Source organism: Bos indicus x Bos taurus, chromosome 1 (assembly GCF_003369695.1).
Source record: "Bos indicus x Bos taurus breed Angus x Brahman F1 hybrid chromosome 1, Bos_hybrid_MaternalHap_v2.0, whole genome shotgun sequence".
In the NCBI taxonomy this organism is placed as follows: Eukaryota; Metazoa; Chordata; class Mammalia; order Artiodactyla; family Bovidae; genus Bos; species Bos indicus x Bos taurus.
In genome coordinates, this window is record NC_040076.1 from 664,640 (window position 1) to 681,918 (window position 17,279).

The 17,279-nt window shown below is 47.3% G+C and overlaps 1 protein-coding gene and 1 pseudogene across 2 annotated transcripts in view; one reads left to right on the forward strand and one right to left on the reverse strand.

The window, feature by feature from the left end:
- Nucleotides 1-17,279, forward strand: part of RCAN1 (regulator of calcineurin 1) — a 120,153-nt gene that overhangs the window by 19,257 nt on the left and 83,617 nt on the right. The window contains exon 1 of one of the 2 annotated variants that reach the window (XM_027539741.1): nt 14,108-14,124. The exons of the other annotated variant lie outside the window; for it this stretch is intronic. The gene's annotated coding sequence lies outside the window, so the exon portion shown is untranslated. Of the gene's footprint in view, nt 1-14,107; nt 14,125-17,279 lie in introns of those variants that run through there. 2 annotated transcript variants of the gene reach the window in all.
- Nucleotides 2,747-3,329, reverse strand: LOC113892060 (annotated as a pseudogene).

The window sequence follows — 17,279 nt, forward strand, 5'->3', positions numbered from 1 at the left end:
TGTATACACACGCACCACATCTTTCAAGAACACTCTCTGAACCCTGTGTCTCTGTCTGCACAGTCTGGATGCTGCTGATGGAGCGCCCTGTGTTGATGGAAATCTTCCGTGTCTGCTCTGTCCCGCGTGATAGCCGCTGAGCATTTGAGACGTGGGTGTGCCTGTGAAGCTAAATTTTATTTCATTTAAATTAATTAATTTAATTAAAATTAATTTAAATCATGATCAACTATTGAGCACTTAAAATGCAGCTAGTGCTGCTAAGGAACTGAGTTCTTAATTTTGCATAAGTTTATTTTTTTATTTTTTTTATGTTAAGACTATGCTGCATGGCACATGGGTTCCTAGTTCCTCGACCGGAGATTGAACCTGTGCTCCTTGCAGTGGAAGCACAGGGTCTTAATGACGGGACCACCAGGGAAGTCCCTTAGTTTAGTTGAAATAGCCACATGTAGCTATTAGCTCCAGCACTGGGCAGCACTGGCTCTTCAGCCCTAAATAACATGAAAGCCTAGGACGTGAACACAGAAAGGACCTGGCGGCTTCCGCTGTGCCCAGAGAGGTGGAGGCTGGCCTCACATCCTCGCACGGCAAGTTCATGATTAAACAGAAGAAGCCAGGCTCCCTCTTCTTGTCTCTGGCTTTTCTCACTGTGCTTGACCCTCCTCTTAACTCCTCACTTCCCACGTCCCTTCTTCAAATGACAGCCGAAGTCCAGGTGTGTACCAACTTACGCACCTTTGATAAACACGTCTTAACCCACTGACTTCTCCACTAAGTCTGGAGAAGTCTGGCTTTGGGGCTGGTGCAGATGTAGAATTTTCAGCTGTGTGGTCTTGCCCTGCAGGGCCAAGGCTCTCTTGTGAGAAGGGCAGGTGCAGTGGGTCCAGGCGTTGTGTCTGGCCTCTCTGCCAGTGGGATCAGAATATCCTTAAACACCTGAGGATGTCTAAGATGCCAGCATCCTCAGGAACACTCGTTCTGTGCCCTTTCAGTTCACGTTGTCTTCTGGTCCCATCCTTAAACGACTGTAAACATCGGTGCTTCCAGCATGACAGCAGGGCATTGCTTCTTGCCCCTTGGCTAATCTAAACCTTAAGAGAACTCAGGTCCTGCAAGTCAGGGAGGGGGATAAAGAAAGCAGAGCCTTAGAGAAGGCCCTCAACTGGGGACACCAGGGTAGAGGGAGGACCCTGAGTCTTGAAGGACCCCACGGCCTTGCTCTTGAGGCCCTTGGAATTCTTCCCGCCTCTGCCAGCCTTTTCTTTTCCCTGGGGGTTCCTGGTCAGTCACTCAGGCTCACTGCTGGGGTCCTCCTTAGATGGCCCCTCTAGCCACTCTTCAACAGAGGCAGGAGGGACCCACCCAGGAAGGAACTCTTTAAAAAAAAAAAAAATTGTTGACATAGTTGATTTACAGTGATGTGTTAGTTTCAGGTATATAGCAAAGCGAATCATATTATATTATATACAAAGCTATATATATTATATACATACATGGAAGTGGCAGTTTAGTCACTAAGTCATGTCTGACTCTTGCAACCCCTTCGACTGTAGCCCACCACACTCCTCTGTCCATGGAATTTCCCAGGCAAGAATCTTGGAGTGGGTTGCCATTTCCTCCTCCAGGGGATCTTCCCGACCCAGAGATCAAACCCCATGTGTCCTATATTACAGGCAGATTCTTTTATTTTTTTTAGAAAAGTTGGTTCACTCATTTATTCCTGTAGATCGTAAACTGCCAATATTTTAAAACTATCTGATTAGGTTTCCAAGAACAAATCTGAGACATCCCATGTATCACAACCTTTCCTAAATATTGCACAGAGACTTCAATTTCTTGTAAAACAATGGTTCACCAAAAGGAGCCATCAAGTGTCCATTTAACTAAATTTTGCTTTGCTATATTAAAACATACCAGAATTTTTCTACTTTTTTCATTTGGTTGGGAAGGTTGTTGATAGTGATAAAAATTTCCCTTCCAGGGTTTCTGCATATAAAACTGCATTTATATGCAGATATGGATGCAGATTCTGATAGGGATGCTTTAAAAAATTACCGAATTTAAACTCCTTAATTTGTCTAATTAATTACAAAATTATTTAACTTGAAAGGTTAAGACTTAAATTTTCAATCTAAGTTGAAGTTATTTCTTATATTGCTCAAAATGATGTAATTCCAGAACATGGGCTTATCCATGGTTATGAAAGGCTGTTGTTTAAATATATTTACCAAAACAAAAACCACAACAAAAAATTAACTCCTAAACCATTTACATATGTCTTTTATGTATACACATATAAAAAACTTAGAATGGTCCTCAGGCATATGTGAGTTAAATGCAAATTCTAAATTCTGATTGAGTAATGACTATGGAGATTTCCTCCAACATTTAGAAAAACTGTTCTGTAATGCTGAGGAAATAATATACCATGGTATCAAATTCTTTCCTACTGAAGGAGGCAACTACAGAAAGCTTTTATTTGTTCAAAGTAACCAGTGCTACAGATGGAAAAAAAAAACAAAACAAAAAAACCAATGTAACTTCCCCAATATTACTTCAAAGCAAACATATCAAACCTGATTTTCATTCAGTTCAGTTCAGTTCAGTTCAGTCGCTCAGCAGTGTCCGACTCTTTGCGACCCCATGAATCGCATTAGAATGTAGTTATTTCTTCACACTAATAAATAAAAAAACCAAGACCCACATTTTATATATATATATATATATATATATACATATATATATATAAAAGGCAATGCAGACAATTATTGAGCCTCATCTTCTGGACAACAATGCCAAGTTAGTCTCTCTTCATAAAAAGCAATTACAATTTGAGGACACTTCATATTTGCCTCTTTTGCCAGTACCAAGTCTGCCTCATCAGAATCTTTCCATTTCATGAGGAACATTAATTCTCCACTGCCGTCTGTGGCACCAATTATTCGTTCTGGATCAAGACCTCTGACAAAACCTCTCGGTTTATCAGCAGCATCTCTTTTCTTTGATTTGCTATCATGAGATTCACTGTCAGACAAAGATTTTCTTTTTGTTCCATCTTTTTCTTTACCAGCTTTTTGAGGATTAAATGCTTCAGTTAACTCTGGACAATCTAAATTTTCTTCAGGTTCCCGAATACTGTCTGCATCTGTAAACCCCTTCCACTTAAGGAAATACTCCTCCTTCCCGTTCACTACACGGTGGTCCAGTGCTTTTTCTACTACAAATTCTTCTGGTTCTGCCTCTTCAACTATTTTACTCTTTCCATTTTGCTTCTTTCCCATTTTTTGCAATGTAGTTTTGTTGGAGGCCATTTTTTAAATTGCAGACTTGAAGAGCTATTATTCACTGCCTCTGAGCTGCTCCAGGTCCCGGGTCTGCGGTGTCTCCGGCCCTGCGAGCCTCAAGCTCCAATCACACCCGAGGGGCTACAGGTGGATTCTTTACCGCTGAGCCCCCGGGGAAGCCCATACATACACATATATCCACTCTTTTTTTTTTTTTCTTAGATTCTTTTCTCATATAGGCCATTACAGAGTATTGAGTAGCGTTCCCTGTGCTCTACAGCAGGTCCTTATTAGGTACCTCCTTTATTTGTAGTAGTGTGTACGTGTTGATCCCAAATGTTCCAATTTATTTCTCCCTGCCCCTTTACTGGGCTTCCCCCTGGTGGCTCAGACAGTAAAGAGTCGCCTGCAATGTGGGAGACCTGGGTTCGATCTCTGGGTTGGGAAGATCCCCTGGAGAAGGGAAAGGCTACCCACTCCAGTATTCTGACCTGGAGAATTTCATGAACTGTGTATAGTCCATGGGGTCGCAAAGAGTCAGACACAACTGAGCGACTTTCCCTTCACATGTATATATATTATCATCTTAGAAAGGCTTCCCTGGTGGCTCAGCTGGTAAAAAATCCTCCTGCAAATGTGGGAGACCTGGGTTCGATCCCTGGGTTGGGAAGATCCCCTGGAGAAGGGAAAGGCCACCCACTCCAATATTCTGGCCTGGAGAGTTCCATGGACTGTATAGTCTTGGGGTCACTGGAAGGAATTCTCCCCTTTCTCTGGTCATGGTAGCTTAGCCGTTAAGAGTGCAGGACTACCTGGGGTCCAGCCCAGCTCCGCCCCTCCTTCCACGAGGCCGGGCCACGCTCCACCCGGTCTGTGCCTCGACTTGCCTGCCTGGAGAATGGGGGTGGTCACCCTCAGGGCCCCTCCCAGGGATCCCAGTGAGGAGCGTGTGAGTCCCTAGATGGAGCAAACTCAGAGGGCCTGCCTTGCCAGGACACCCTCCACAGAAAGACATGACAGCTGTCCCCATCCTGAGGGCAGGTGACACCCCCCCAGGCCCGGTCCTCCTCTGCCCCTCAGGGAAGCTCTAGATGCCGACAGATTTGGGGAGTGCTGCCTGGATGTACATGGATGGCTGAACCCCGTGGCTCCTTTCCTGGTTGCATCACACATACAACCCGGCTTGGCAGAGGGGTTGGCTGGTGTATTTGACCGTGGGTCCCAGGCCCCTTGGGGTGGTTTGTCCTGCCCCCATGACCCCCGTTGGAGTTGTTGGGGTGTCAGCTCCTCAGGCGGGAGGAGGGCCTGCCTCCCGGAAGCCTGATCACACCCCCCCACCATGTTTCTCTTTCTTGGCCCAGGCTTCCATGGTGGCTCCGATGACGGCACCCACCCGCAGAGCCTGGCCCCCACATGCTGGAATTTGTGATGAATACATGGCTTGTGTACACTGATCGCAGAGTCAGTAATTTGCTAAAAGGTCAAACTCAGCTTGATCAGAACACAGCATATCTAGGATTCTAGTCCTTCTGTGGATGTTGATACATTTTTTTTCCCCCATGATCAGGGAAAAATCTTGGAGAACTCTCTTAAAGTCTGGGTAACTTTTCCTCCCTCTGGGATGATCTTTTCCCCTGCCTCTCAGCACCATCCAGAGAAGGGAAATGGAGCTCCAGTGACTTGAGCTCCACTGTCTATGCAGCACCTACTCTATGCCAATGCCCAGGGCAAGGGGCACACCTGGGGGCGCTGAAGCAAATGCTTGTGTGGTGTGTATTCCATGCCAGGCGCTGTCGTACATGCTTAGCAACATGGATGGATTTCATCCTCACACAGACCCAGGCGGGAGATGCTGTTCTTGTTCCCATTTGATGGATGCAGTTGCTGAGGCCAAGGAGCCTGCTCATCACTGCACAGCTAAGTTGGGGTGGGGGCAGGACTTGAACCCAGAGTCTGGGTTCTTAACCACTCCCCCCTTACCCTGACTGCCTGTCCGCTCTGGTTCCTCACTTTGGCTAAAGCCAGCATCCCTGGGTAGTAGTCACTTGCTGTGAGTACTTTTTTTGTGTGAAGATGCTGAGGCCTGGAGAGTCAGTGTACAGGCCAGTAGCCTGCCTGGGGTTCGGACACCACACCCAACGCCCTGACTGCAAAGCCCACTCTTCCCTGGCGCCTAGAGGCTTTGCCAGTCCCAGCCCCTGGGCCCTGCCCTCCTGCCCCTTCACATCACCCATCAAGCCGAGTGACTTCAAGGGGCTCCAGGCTCTCCTAAAGGGAGTGCCTCTCCGCTCCTCTATCCCACAGAACATTCTCATATTCTTTCTTTTTTTCTTTAGCCGCATCTCTGACTACAAAATTGTTCTGTCTCCCACACGTGTGTTGGCTGGTCATGTTTCCTCTAGCTTATTGCCTCTGGACAGCTCTTATCGTTTGCCTGTTCAGCTGCTGGACTGTTTGTTTTAGGCAGGCCCACTGTCCGACTCAAGGGAATTCCGACCGAAATTCACCTGAGTCCATCAGTTGATACATAACATCTCTGCCCCTCTTCTGGCCTGCAGTGACTCTGAAAACAATCACGTGTCCTTGGCGCTGAGTAAGGGGATGAGAAGGTAGACCATGTCCATCCCCCAGCCATCCAGCCTCAATCAAAAACCAAGGGTAGGAACTTCCCTGGTGGTGCAGTGGTTAAGACTCCATGCTTCTACTGCAGGGAGTGCAGGTTCAATCGCTGGTTGGGGAGCTAAGATTCTGTATTCCACGTGGTGCAGCCAAAAAAAAGGCAACAACAAACAAAAAAACAAGTGTAGAGTGGCAGTGTTTTCCTTGCATGGAGGGCGAGGCTGCACCTGGTTCCTCCTGTCTGGGGCCTGGCGTGCAGGAACCTTCCACAGGCATCCATCAAGGGGACAACTGGGCAGCTCCCATGTATTAGATGGGAAGACCCAGGAAAACAGAAACTTCCCAGAACTTCCACAAGAGAGAACACCCACAGCAGTTTTCTTCACGGTTTCCCAGACATTTCCCCATTTCTGTATTCACTGAACCCTATCTCCTGTTCTGAAAACCATGCACACCTATTCTCTGGGTACATCTCACTGAGGCCCAGTTCCTCCAGTCTCTGGGAGGCTCTGTGTCCATGCCTACAAAACCCACACAGTTATTCCAGTTCAGGCCGCCTCTCCCCGCATCCCTTGTCTAAGAGAAAAGCCAAGTGGGTTCACGCACAAGGACCTTCCCATCTATACAAGAGAGCAGTAACACCAGCTTGCTTAGCATCCCTTCAGAACTTCCCTGAAAGGAAGCTCGTGATTTGAGGTCGCTCCTCAGCCCATGTCACCAGCTGAATATTATTCGTAATAAGTGTTTTATAATCTGTGATGATGCATCCAGGGATCTGTCCAGCGAGGGTGAGCTTTGCATGTGGTAAACACAGGTTGTGCCTTGTCCAATAGCCATAGGCACTCTGCAAGCACACAGTTGACGGGTGGAGGGTTCATTCGCTTTGTGTCGAAACACACGAAATCGCCAGTATCTGAGCATTTTTTTTAATCTAAAATTGTTGATGTCACACCTCCCTCTAGGATCAGGTTTCTCGTATGAAACCGTCTCAGTGACCTTCTCTGAAACTGGAGCAGGATCGAGGTCCTCATATGAAGACCCGCTCCATATAAACTCGAGTTACGTTTTATTGAAATCTAGGTGAGGGAAAATTTAGCTCATTTTGGAGAGAAGGCCAGCGCATCCAGCCCTGTCACGTGACTGTGCTTGTGGGCCCCCTGTGTGCCGAAGGCCCCTCTGCTTAGAACCCAGGGCTCGATCCTGTCTTCATGCTCCTGTAAAGTGTGTGCTCAGTCCCTCAGTCTGTCTGACTCTTTCCAGCCCCATGGACGGTAGCCCACCAGGCTCCTCTGTCCACGGGATTCTCCAGGCAAGAATACTGGAGTGGGTTGTCATTTCCTCCTCCAGGGGATCTTACTGGCCCAGGGATCGAACCTGCATCTCCTGTGTTGGCAGGCGGGTTCTTTAACCACTAGGGCCACCAGGGAAGCTGCTCTTCATGCTCCCAGATGCCCTTAAAAGGAGCAGCACCACGGCCCCTTCCCAGGTCTTCCTGGCTCCCAGTCAAGTCAGGCCGGTGAGGTTTTCCTGCGATTGAAGACTGACGTTGCCTAGTGATCGCTAAGTGCATAGAAGTCACATAGGAAAAATTGGTCAGGGACAAGACAGCCTCAGCCCAGAGAACGTTCCTACTTGGGATCAGGAAACACAAGGACAAGACGATTGGGTTGGGTTCTGTTCACTTTTTAAGGCTCTGGATGGCCCCAGAAAGACAGCTCAGATAGAAAAAGCTGGTTGGGGATCTGGTGGATGGGTGTGGGAACAAACTGTCCCACTGTGTTGAAAGTGAAGTCGCTCAGTCGTGTCTGACTCTTTGCGACCCCACAGACTGCATCCCATGGGATTCTCCAGACGAGTACTGGAGTAGGTTGCAATTTCCTTCTCCAGGGGATCTTCCTGACCCGGGTCTCCTGCACTGCAGGCAGATTCTTTACCATCTGTGCCACCCGCACCCCCCCAGCATTGTGTTGACCTGCCAACTAATCCTGGAGCTGGGAAAATGGGACTTACCCCTCCCCTCCCCCCCACCCCAAATGTTCATCACCTTCTAATGCGGTGTTGCATGCAGAAGAACAGCAGCCTAAAGACTGATCCTTGGGTTTTATCAAATCTTTTTTTAGCCCCTCAATCGGGGGACAGTGCCAGCTGGGTGTGGCCATGTGCTTGGGTATTATCAGTTCAGTTCAGTCACTCAGTTGCAACCCCATGGACTGCAGCACACCAGGCCTCCCTGTCCATCACCAACTCCTGGAGCTTACTTAAACTCATGTCCATTGAGTCAGTGATGTCATCTAACCATCTCATCCTCTGTCATCCCCTTCTCCTCCCACCTTTAATCTTTCCCTGCATCAGGGTCTTTTCAAATGAGTCAGCTGTTCCCATCAGGTGGCCAAAGTACTGGAATTTCAGCTTCAGCATCAGTCCTTCCAGTGACTATTTAGAACTGATCTCCTTTAGGATGGACTGGTTGGATCTCCTTGCTGTCCAAGGGACTCTCAAGAGTCTTTTCCAACACCACAGTTCAAAAGCATCAATTCTTCAGCACTCAGCTTTCTCTATAGTCCAACTCTCATATCCATACATGACTACTGGAAAAATCATAGCCTGACTAGATGGACCTTTGTTGGCAAAGCAATGTCTCTGCTTTTTAATATGCTGTCTAGGCTGGTCATAAATTTCCTGCCAAGGAGTAAGTGTCTTTTAATTTCATGGCTGCAATCAGCATCTGCAGTGATTTGGGAGCCCAAAAAAATAAAGTCAGCCACTGTTTCCCCATCTATTTGCCATGAAGTGATGGGACCGGATGCCATGATCTTAGTTTTCTGAATGTTGAGCTTTAAGCCATCACCCTGCACTAATGAAGGTGGGGCTTCTTGGGGAGGGAAGCCCGTGCTGAGTGGCTGAGTGGGAGAGAGCTACCTGCAGGTGGGGCTGGCAGGGGTGGGGTCCTGGCTCCTCCTGACACCCAGGTGCCATGCCAGCCTGGCATTTTGTCCCACCTCCCTCCGTGCCCACCCCGCTCCCTGGCCCCCATAAGCAGCACTTCTCTTCTGGATGAAAGTTGAGACATTTGGGTGAACTGGGTTGTTTTTCTCGGGTTTCCCGACTCCCCATCATTTTTCTTTCATCTGTTGACACAGGAAGATTAGGTCAAGATGATGAGCTCTGAAAGCCTGGCAGAGGGAGCAAGGGGGTCAGAGAGAGTGTTCCCCACTCTTGATGGTATTTTTACATCTAGATTCCTGGTCTGCTGCAGCTTGCTGTGTAAACCACCTGTGTTGTAGTGGGGGTGAAGGGGAGCAGGTGGGTTAGATGAGATGGTGGCTTTTTCTACCAACTTGTGTCCACTGAGGGCCATTTGGGTTTTCATTAAAGACCTTGATGCTGGGAAAGATTGAGGGCAGGAGGAGAAGGGGACAACAGAGGATAAGATGGTTGGACGGCATCACCGAGTCAACGGACATGAGTTTGAGTAACTGGGAGTTTGTGATGGACAGGGAGGCCTGGCATGCTGTGCTCCATGGGGTTGTGAAGAGTCGGACACGACTGAGCGAGTGAACTGAACTGACCTGACCTGACCATCGTTAAGATCCAAGTTGTGGGATTGAACCCTTTAAGTAGATTAATTAACTGAATTGGAATTCAGCAGCATTTAAATGACTTAAAACTCTGTTTGGTCTCAAAGTAGTTTGTGTTTGAAGCTCAACTTTGATTTCCATCCCTTTCTTCACACCCTCCAGGGTTCCTCTTGTCCCCCGCATCCAGGGGCGTCCCTGCGTTGACCGGTCCATCTCTGCTGCTCCATGGGTCACCAGGTCTTTGCTCTCGCTCTTCCCTCCTCTTGGAGGAGTTTTCTTCCAGAAAGCACAGCTGGCTTCTCACGTCCTCTGGGTCTTGGCTTACCTGTCATCATCTCAGAGAGCAGGTCCCTGTCCATCCTATTTCAACTGCACAACCCCCGGCCCTGCACATCTTCTGTTCCCCTCACTTGGTTGTCTTTTGTCCTGCTTCTCACTCGCCATGTGTCTTACTTATTATTATCATCTACTTCTTCCTACCTGCCTGTGAACTGCGCGTGGATGGAGGTTTGTTGCAGGTGGTTCACCACTATGTCTGTGTCCCTTGCTCCTAGAGAGCTGTGCAAGGTACACTGTAGGTGCCTACATCAGTACATATCAAATGAGGAAAGGAATCCTCCAGACAGATTTCCTCTGCCTGGTGTCAGCTGGGCAGCGTCCAGGAGGTAAGCCCTGGGCTCGACTCACTATTGATACCCTGCGCATCGTAAGGAGCTTCCCTGGTGGCTCAGATGGTGAAAGGTCTTCCTGAAGTGCAGGAGACCTGGGTTCAATCCCTTGGTTGGTAAGATCCCCTGGAGGAGGGAATGGCAGCCCACTCCAGTATTCTTGCCTGGAAAATCCCATGGACAGAGGAGCCTGGTGGGCTACAGTCCATGGGGTCGCAAAGAGTTGGACACGACTGAGCAACTTCACTTTCACTTGTTCATAAGGAGATAGCTTCTGTGTGTCCTGGTTTCTTCTTCTGAGCCTGCACAGGTGTCACCTGGACACACATTGTAAGCGTGTAGCTTGATGAGTTTTTTACTAAATAAGCAAATCTTTATCATCACCTCCCACCCAGATCATAACAGAGAATATTATTGTGCCCAGAAATTTCTAGACCATCCAAATCCAATGGTCCTGATCACTGTATTACACAGCTGTAATTGGCTAGATAGGCTTTATGTCCTCATGAGGACTCAGTTTTTCTTATCCTTGAGGTTCCTAGCTTCTCAAGTGTAGGAGATGAGGCCTCTGGTCCTTTTGTAACCCTCCTCGAGGACTTGCCCACAGGGACAGACCAGCCTTAGGCCCTGGCTCTGCCATTGGAGGAAGCGTTGGCTAAAATCCTGTGGTCCTGGCATACCAGAATGCTTTTGGGTACTAGGTACTGGTCAGATGCTGGGTAGGGGGAGGTTTGTTAACCTGATAAAGCATGTGTCAGGAAAATGTGGAGAAAAGACTCCGTTGAAGGGTACAGTTTAGAAAGGGAATTGAGAACATTTTTCCTGGGTTTGAGTTCTCAGCCTCTTTTAGATCAGAGTCCTCAGGTTGCTCTCCTGTGTGGCATGCTCATCAGACATTCATTTATTCATTTGCCCAGCCAATATTTTCTCAACTCTTCTGGCCATGTCCTCAGACCCAAGGGAAAACTGAGCCATGCTTTGGCCATCAGGGGATGGACCTTTGCATGGCAGAGACAGCTCATCTTTTTTATTTATTAAGTATTCTAAAAGTCATTTATTTGGCTGTATCAGTTCTCAGTTGCATCATGCAGGATCGTTCATTGTAGCGCACGGGTTCTCTCGCTGTGGCTGGAGGCTTCAGAGCACGCAGGCACAGTAGTTGTGGCGCATGGGCTTAGTTGCTCCACTGCATGTAGGATCTTAGTTCCCTGACCAGGGGTCGAACCTGCGTCCTCTGCATCTCAAGGCGGATTCTTAACCATTGGACTACCAGGGGAAGTCGTCAGATCATTTTAAAATGTCTTAGTTATAGATTATGATTTCTGTTAAAAGTAAAGCAAATGGGGAGCTGTGAGGAGCAGGGACAGGAAGGATTTAATGGGGGCCCAGAAAGTTCTCTGAGGAGATGACGTCTAAACTGAGGTCTGAGGGTGCAAATAGTTCCAGGCAGGGGGGTGGCTGGTGTGGAGGCCTCAGCAGAAAGAACGGGGGACCTTCACACAGGAAGCGGGTGTGAACAGAAAGTGGTAAGCAAAGGGAAATGGTTAAGTATTGAAATCCTGAATACTCATTGGAAGGACTGATGCTGAAGCTGAATCTCCAATACTTTGGCCACTTGATGAAAAGAGCCGACTCATTAAAAAAGGCCCTGATGCTGGAGGATTGAAGGTGGGAGGAGAAAGGGATGACAGAGGATGAGATGGTTGGGTGGATCACCGACTCAATATACATGAGTTTAAGCAAGCTCTGGGAGTTGGTGATGGACAGGGAAGCCTGGCTTGCTGCAATCCATGGGGTCGCAAATAGTCGGACACAACTGAGCCACAACTGAGTCGGAACAACAGAGTACTGAAAAGTGTTTGCTGGACTTCTGTATTATTTAGGGCTCTGCAGAGAAGCAGAACTCAGAGGAGAGATCAGTATCTATAGGAAGACCTCAGACAGTGTGGGTCCCATTCCAGACCCTTAGATGTAAAGTGAATTATTGCAGTAAAGCAAGTCACATGAATGTTTTGGTTTCCTGGAGCATGTAAAAGTAATGTTCACATTTCTTTGTAGTGGTAATAATGGTAATAACTGTGCAATACCATTATATCTAAAAAAAAATCATACCCTAATGAAAAAATACTTTTTTGCTAAAAAATGCTAACCATCATCTGAGCCTTTGGTGAATCATAGTTGTAACAATGCAGGTCACCCATCACAGATACTATAACAAACATAATAATAATGAAAAGTTGGCAATATTTCAAGAATTCCCAAAATGTGACACAGAGACACAAAGTGGGCAAACGCTGTTGGAAAAATGGCACCAGTAGCTTGCTGAAGGCAGGGCTGCCACAAACCTGCCATTTCTGAAAAAGTGCTGTGCTGTGCTGAGGAGCTTAGTCTTGTCCCGTTCTTTGTGACCCTGTGGACTGTAGCCCGCCAGGCTCCTCTGTCCACGGGATTCTCCAGGCAAGCATACTGGAGTGAATTGCCATGCCCTCCTCCAGGGGACCTTCGTGACCCAGGGATCAAACCCAGGTCTCCTGCATTGCAGGTGGATTCTTTACCATCTTAGCCACCAGAGAAGCCCTCCCCCCCCACAAAAAAAAAGTGCAGTCGCTTCAACGTGAAGTAAAATGAGGTCTCCCTGCTCCTGTATGTAGCTTATGTCTGTATGTGAATAGAAGCAAACTAATTTGCATATTCATAGTTATAGCTACTGCTGCTGCAAAGTCGCTTCAGTCGTGTCCAACTCTGTGTGACCCCATAGACTGCAGCCCACCAGGCTCCCCCATCCCTGGGATTCTCCAGGCAAGAACACTGGAGTAGGTTGCCATTTCCTTCTCCAATGCATGAAACTGAAAAGTGAAAGTGAAGCCACTCAGTCATGTCCAACTCTTAGCAACCCCATGGACTGCAGCCTACCAGGCTCCTCTGTCCATGGGATTTTCAAGGCAAGAGTACTGTAGTGCGTTGCCATTGCCTTCTCCATAGTTATAGCTAGCCATGCCCAGATGTCAACTCCACAGAGAGCTTCCTTGAATCTCTAGGTAAAGCAGCACACAGTCCCCCTGCCCCTTCCCATCTGTCCTCACAGTTGTCTTCAAACAACTGTATAAGAGTCTAAACCATTGCCCTTTCAGCTCACACCACTGGTATTCACTAAAGGCATATCAAAGCATGACCCTCAGATAAGACCTAATGTCACATATCTACACGAGGCTCTGGGGACTCATGCTTGGTGTGTGTTTGATTTTTGTCATTGGCATTCCGGATGCTCTTATGAAGTCTCTGGTGAAAGTTGGGCTTAGAAATCATAGAGGTTTCTTTTCAAAGCAGACTGTATCCCCAGGCAGGCAGGTACTTGCTTCTGCAGTGGTTTGAGGAAGCTTGGCCTGTGAGCATTTTTAAAAATTTCTAAGCACATGATCCAAAGCTAAAAACAACTTATGATCTTTTCAGTATTTACCTCCTCTGGGCTGATGTCCTCTGCATCCTTTGTAATTTTCCCCCTGCCTGTCCCTAATTACGCCAGCTCACCTAGCAATTTGATGAACATCTTAACGGGTGTTCATATCAACGGGATTATATTTCGTAGGGGAATGTAATTTTCCACTGCAGTCAGCGATGAAAGAAGAGGAGGTCAGTAAAAGAAAACCTTTTACAAGAAGGATGTATTTGAGGAGTTTTTCAGAAGAACACACTATAATTATGAAGTTTTATTTTTACTGAGTATAATTTTTTAAAAAAAAACAATGTCTGTTTTCTTAGATTTGGTAGAAGCATCAGGAAAGAGAAATACTTTTGGTATTGAAAGGCTTGTTTTTCATCATTATTTTGCTGTGAGGTTTTTTTGGTGCATTCATCCTGAACAAGAGAGACATTTGGGATATTTCAGGCTAACTGAGTTTCTGATTTCTCTTTAGGTTCTTAATGTCCTCTGAGAGCCCAGCAGGGATATAAATTGAGATTTCTTGAAATAAGGTATGACTTTTCTACGTCTAGAATTTGTGCAAAGGTGATGTTGCTCAGTTGCTAAGTCATGTCTGACTCTTTTCAACCCCATGGACTGTAGCATGCCAGCCTTCCCTGTCCTTCACCCACTCCCAGAGTTTACTCAAACTCATGTCCATTCAGTCGGTGACACCATCCAACCATCTCATCCTGTCATCCCCTTCTCCTCCTGCTCTCAATCTTTCCCAGCATTAGGGTCTTTTCCAATGAGTCGGCTCTTCACATCAGGTGGCCCAAGTGTTGGAGCTTCAGCTTCAGCATCAGTCCTTCCAATGAATATTCAGGAATGATTTCCTTTAGGATTCGCTGGTTTGATCTTCTTGCAGTCCAAGGGACTCTCAAGGGTCTTCTCCAACACCACAATTGAATAACATCAATTCTTCGGTGCTCAGCCTTCTTTACAGTCCAACTCTCACATCCATAAGTGACTACTGGAAAAACCATAACTTTGACTAGACGGACCTTTGTCGGCAAAGTGATGTGCCTGCTTTCTAATATACTGTCTAGGTTTGTCATAGCTTTTCTTCGAAGGAGCATGTGTCTTTTTTCATGGCTGCAGTCACCATCTGCAGTGATTTTGGAGCCCAAATATAGTCTGTAACTGTTTCCATGTTTTCCCCATCTATTTGCCATGAAGTCATGGGACTGGATACCATGATCTTCGTTTTTTGAATGTTGAGTTTTAAGCCAGCTTTTTCACTTGGCAAAGGTGAAACTCAATAAACTGTTGCCTGGGGGTGGGCAGCAGGCTGGGCATTCCAGAGGATTCTTGCAAGCTGTCTCAGAGCAGCCCTGTCCTTGGGAATCCATACAGGAGCTGGGGCCACTGCCCCCCTCAGCAGGAAGTTCAAAGAAAAGTTGTCCTGAGGTAATTGGGAATAAACAGGTAGCTCTTGGTTAGACTTCTTAATCTATTTAGCTTTGTGTGTGTATGTGTACTTGTTTTGTTTGTTTGTTTGCACCAAGCCCCATGCAAGATCTTAGTTCCCCGACCAGGGATCGAACCTGTGACCCCCGCAGTAGAAGTTCAGAGTCTTAACTCCTAGTTAAGTCCCTGGGAAGTCCCTGTAGTTTGGTTTTTTAATAGTCAGCCTTCAGGTCTCCACAGTGGCTCACCCGGTCACTGTCTATAAAGTGTGGTTAAGTTTATCAACCTACAGAGATTCAAACAACACAGAGGCTCTGGGTATTTGCCAGGGCTGCTGTATCCAAGTGCCACAGACTAGGCAGCTTAAACAATAGGCGCTTACTGTCTCACAGCTCTGGAGGCCGGAAGTCCAAGCTCAAGGTACCAGCAGCTTTGGTTTCTCCCGAGGACGCTCTCCGTGGCTTGTAGATGGCTGTACCTTCACATGGCTTGGCCTTGTGCATGGTCTATGTCCTAATTTCCTCTTCTGATAAGGACACCAGTCAGATTGGGTTAGGGCCCACCCCAAAGGTCTCATTTTACCATAATTACCTCTTTAAAGGCCCTATCTCCAAAGATAGTTACATTCAGAGGTACTGGGAGTTAAGATTTCAACATATGAATCTGGGAGGTAAGTCACAGTTGAGCCAATAACGCTATTAGTGTGTGTGTGTGTGTGTGTGTGTATATTTCCCCGATGACTAAGTGGTAAAGAATCAGCCGGCAACGCAGGAGACACAAGAGATGAGGGTTCGCTCCCTGGGTCAGGAAGATCCTCTGGAGAAGGAAATGGCAACCTGCTCCAGTATTCTTGCCTGGAAAATTCCATGGGCAGAGGAGCTTGGTGGGCTACTGTCCATGGGGTCGCAAAGACTTGGACACGACTGAGCAACTAAGCACCCACACACACTGTTATTGTAATCTTCAGTCTCCAGCTGAAACAGAGAGTAGGATGGTGGTTGGAGGCTGTGGAAGAAATGGGGAGATGTTGGTCAAATGTACACACTTTCAGTTATGAGATGAGTGAGTTCTGGGGACCTAACGCACAGGATGGTGACTGTGGTTGATACTCCTGTATTTTTTGAAATGTGCTAAGAAAGTAGACCTTAAGTGTTCTCATCAAACACATGAAAGGGGAGAGGGTAACTCTGTGACGTGATGGATGTGTTAACAGACTTCATTTTCAGTGATCTTTGTCACGTGTAACAGGATTGCCATCTGGGAACGACTGCTCATTTTCTTTGGGGCTCTTGGCTTCTAGGTTCAGAATTTAGCAACTGGCGAGAATTGGGGGAGAAGCAGGGACTGGCAGGGGAGGGAATTTCCTCTTCCTCCTCTTCCTGCTTGTTCCTCTTATTTTTCTTTTTCCTTTTGAGGAAACTTTTCAAGTAAGAGAGAAGAAGGGGGTATCCTTTCTCAGATTGACAAGATCTTTTAAGTGGTGATACCAATGCATCTTTTGACTTTCTGAGATATTCATTTTTATTTCGTTCTGTTTTTAAGAAGTCTTTATTCCCTGCCTCCCTTGCTCCACCCCAGTCCCGAGCTCTCCGAGCAGAGGCAGTCGGGATCCTAGAAACAGCACCCTGATTTGAGTGGGACGTTAAAACCACCGGCACCTTTCAGTTCTAAGATGCTCTGACGAAATGGTGAAAGTGTTAGTCGCTCAGTCGTGTCTGACTCTTTGCGACCCCGTGGACTGTAGCCCACCAGGCTTCTCTGTCCATGGAATTCTCCAGGCAAGAATACTGGAGTGGATTGCCATTTCCTCCTCCAGGGGACCTTCCAGGCCCAGGGATCGAACTTGGGTCCTCCTGCACTGCAGGCAGATTCTTTACCGTCTGAGCCACCAGGGCAGCCTGACAAAATGACATGGGAGGCACAAACACACTGGTTCCTTAGACTCTCCAGCCCGGGTGCATGTCTAGTTGCTGTTTCCCACAGAGACCGAGACAACTCTGGGAGAGCTCTAGGACAAGACGTCTCTAGAAGGGTCGAGAACTCCAGACTCACTGCTCAGCGTTTTTTTTTTTTTTTCCTCTGTCCTTCTAGTACTGGCTTAAAAGCTGTATTTGAAGTTCTAGCCTAACACTCCCCTCCGTCCTCCTTCCCTGTCCTGTTCACAAATGTCCCCTGTGTCGCTGGCCTTTCTCTGCTCTTCCATGGCTCACAGTGATGTTTTAGACCCGTGTAAAGGTGATGCTAGCAGGGTGGTGGG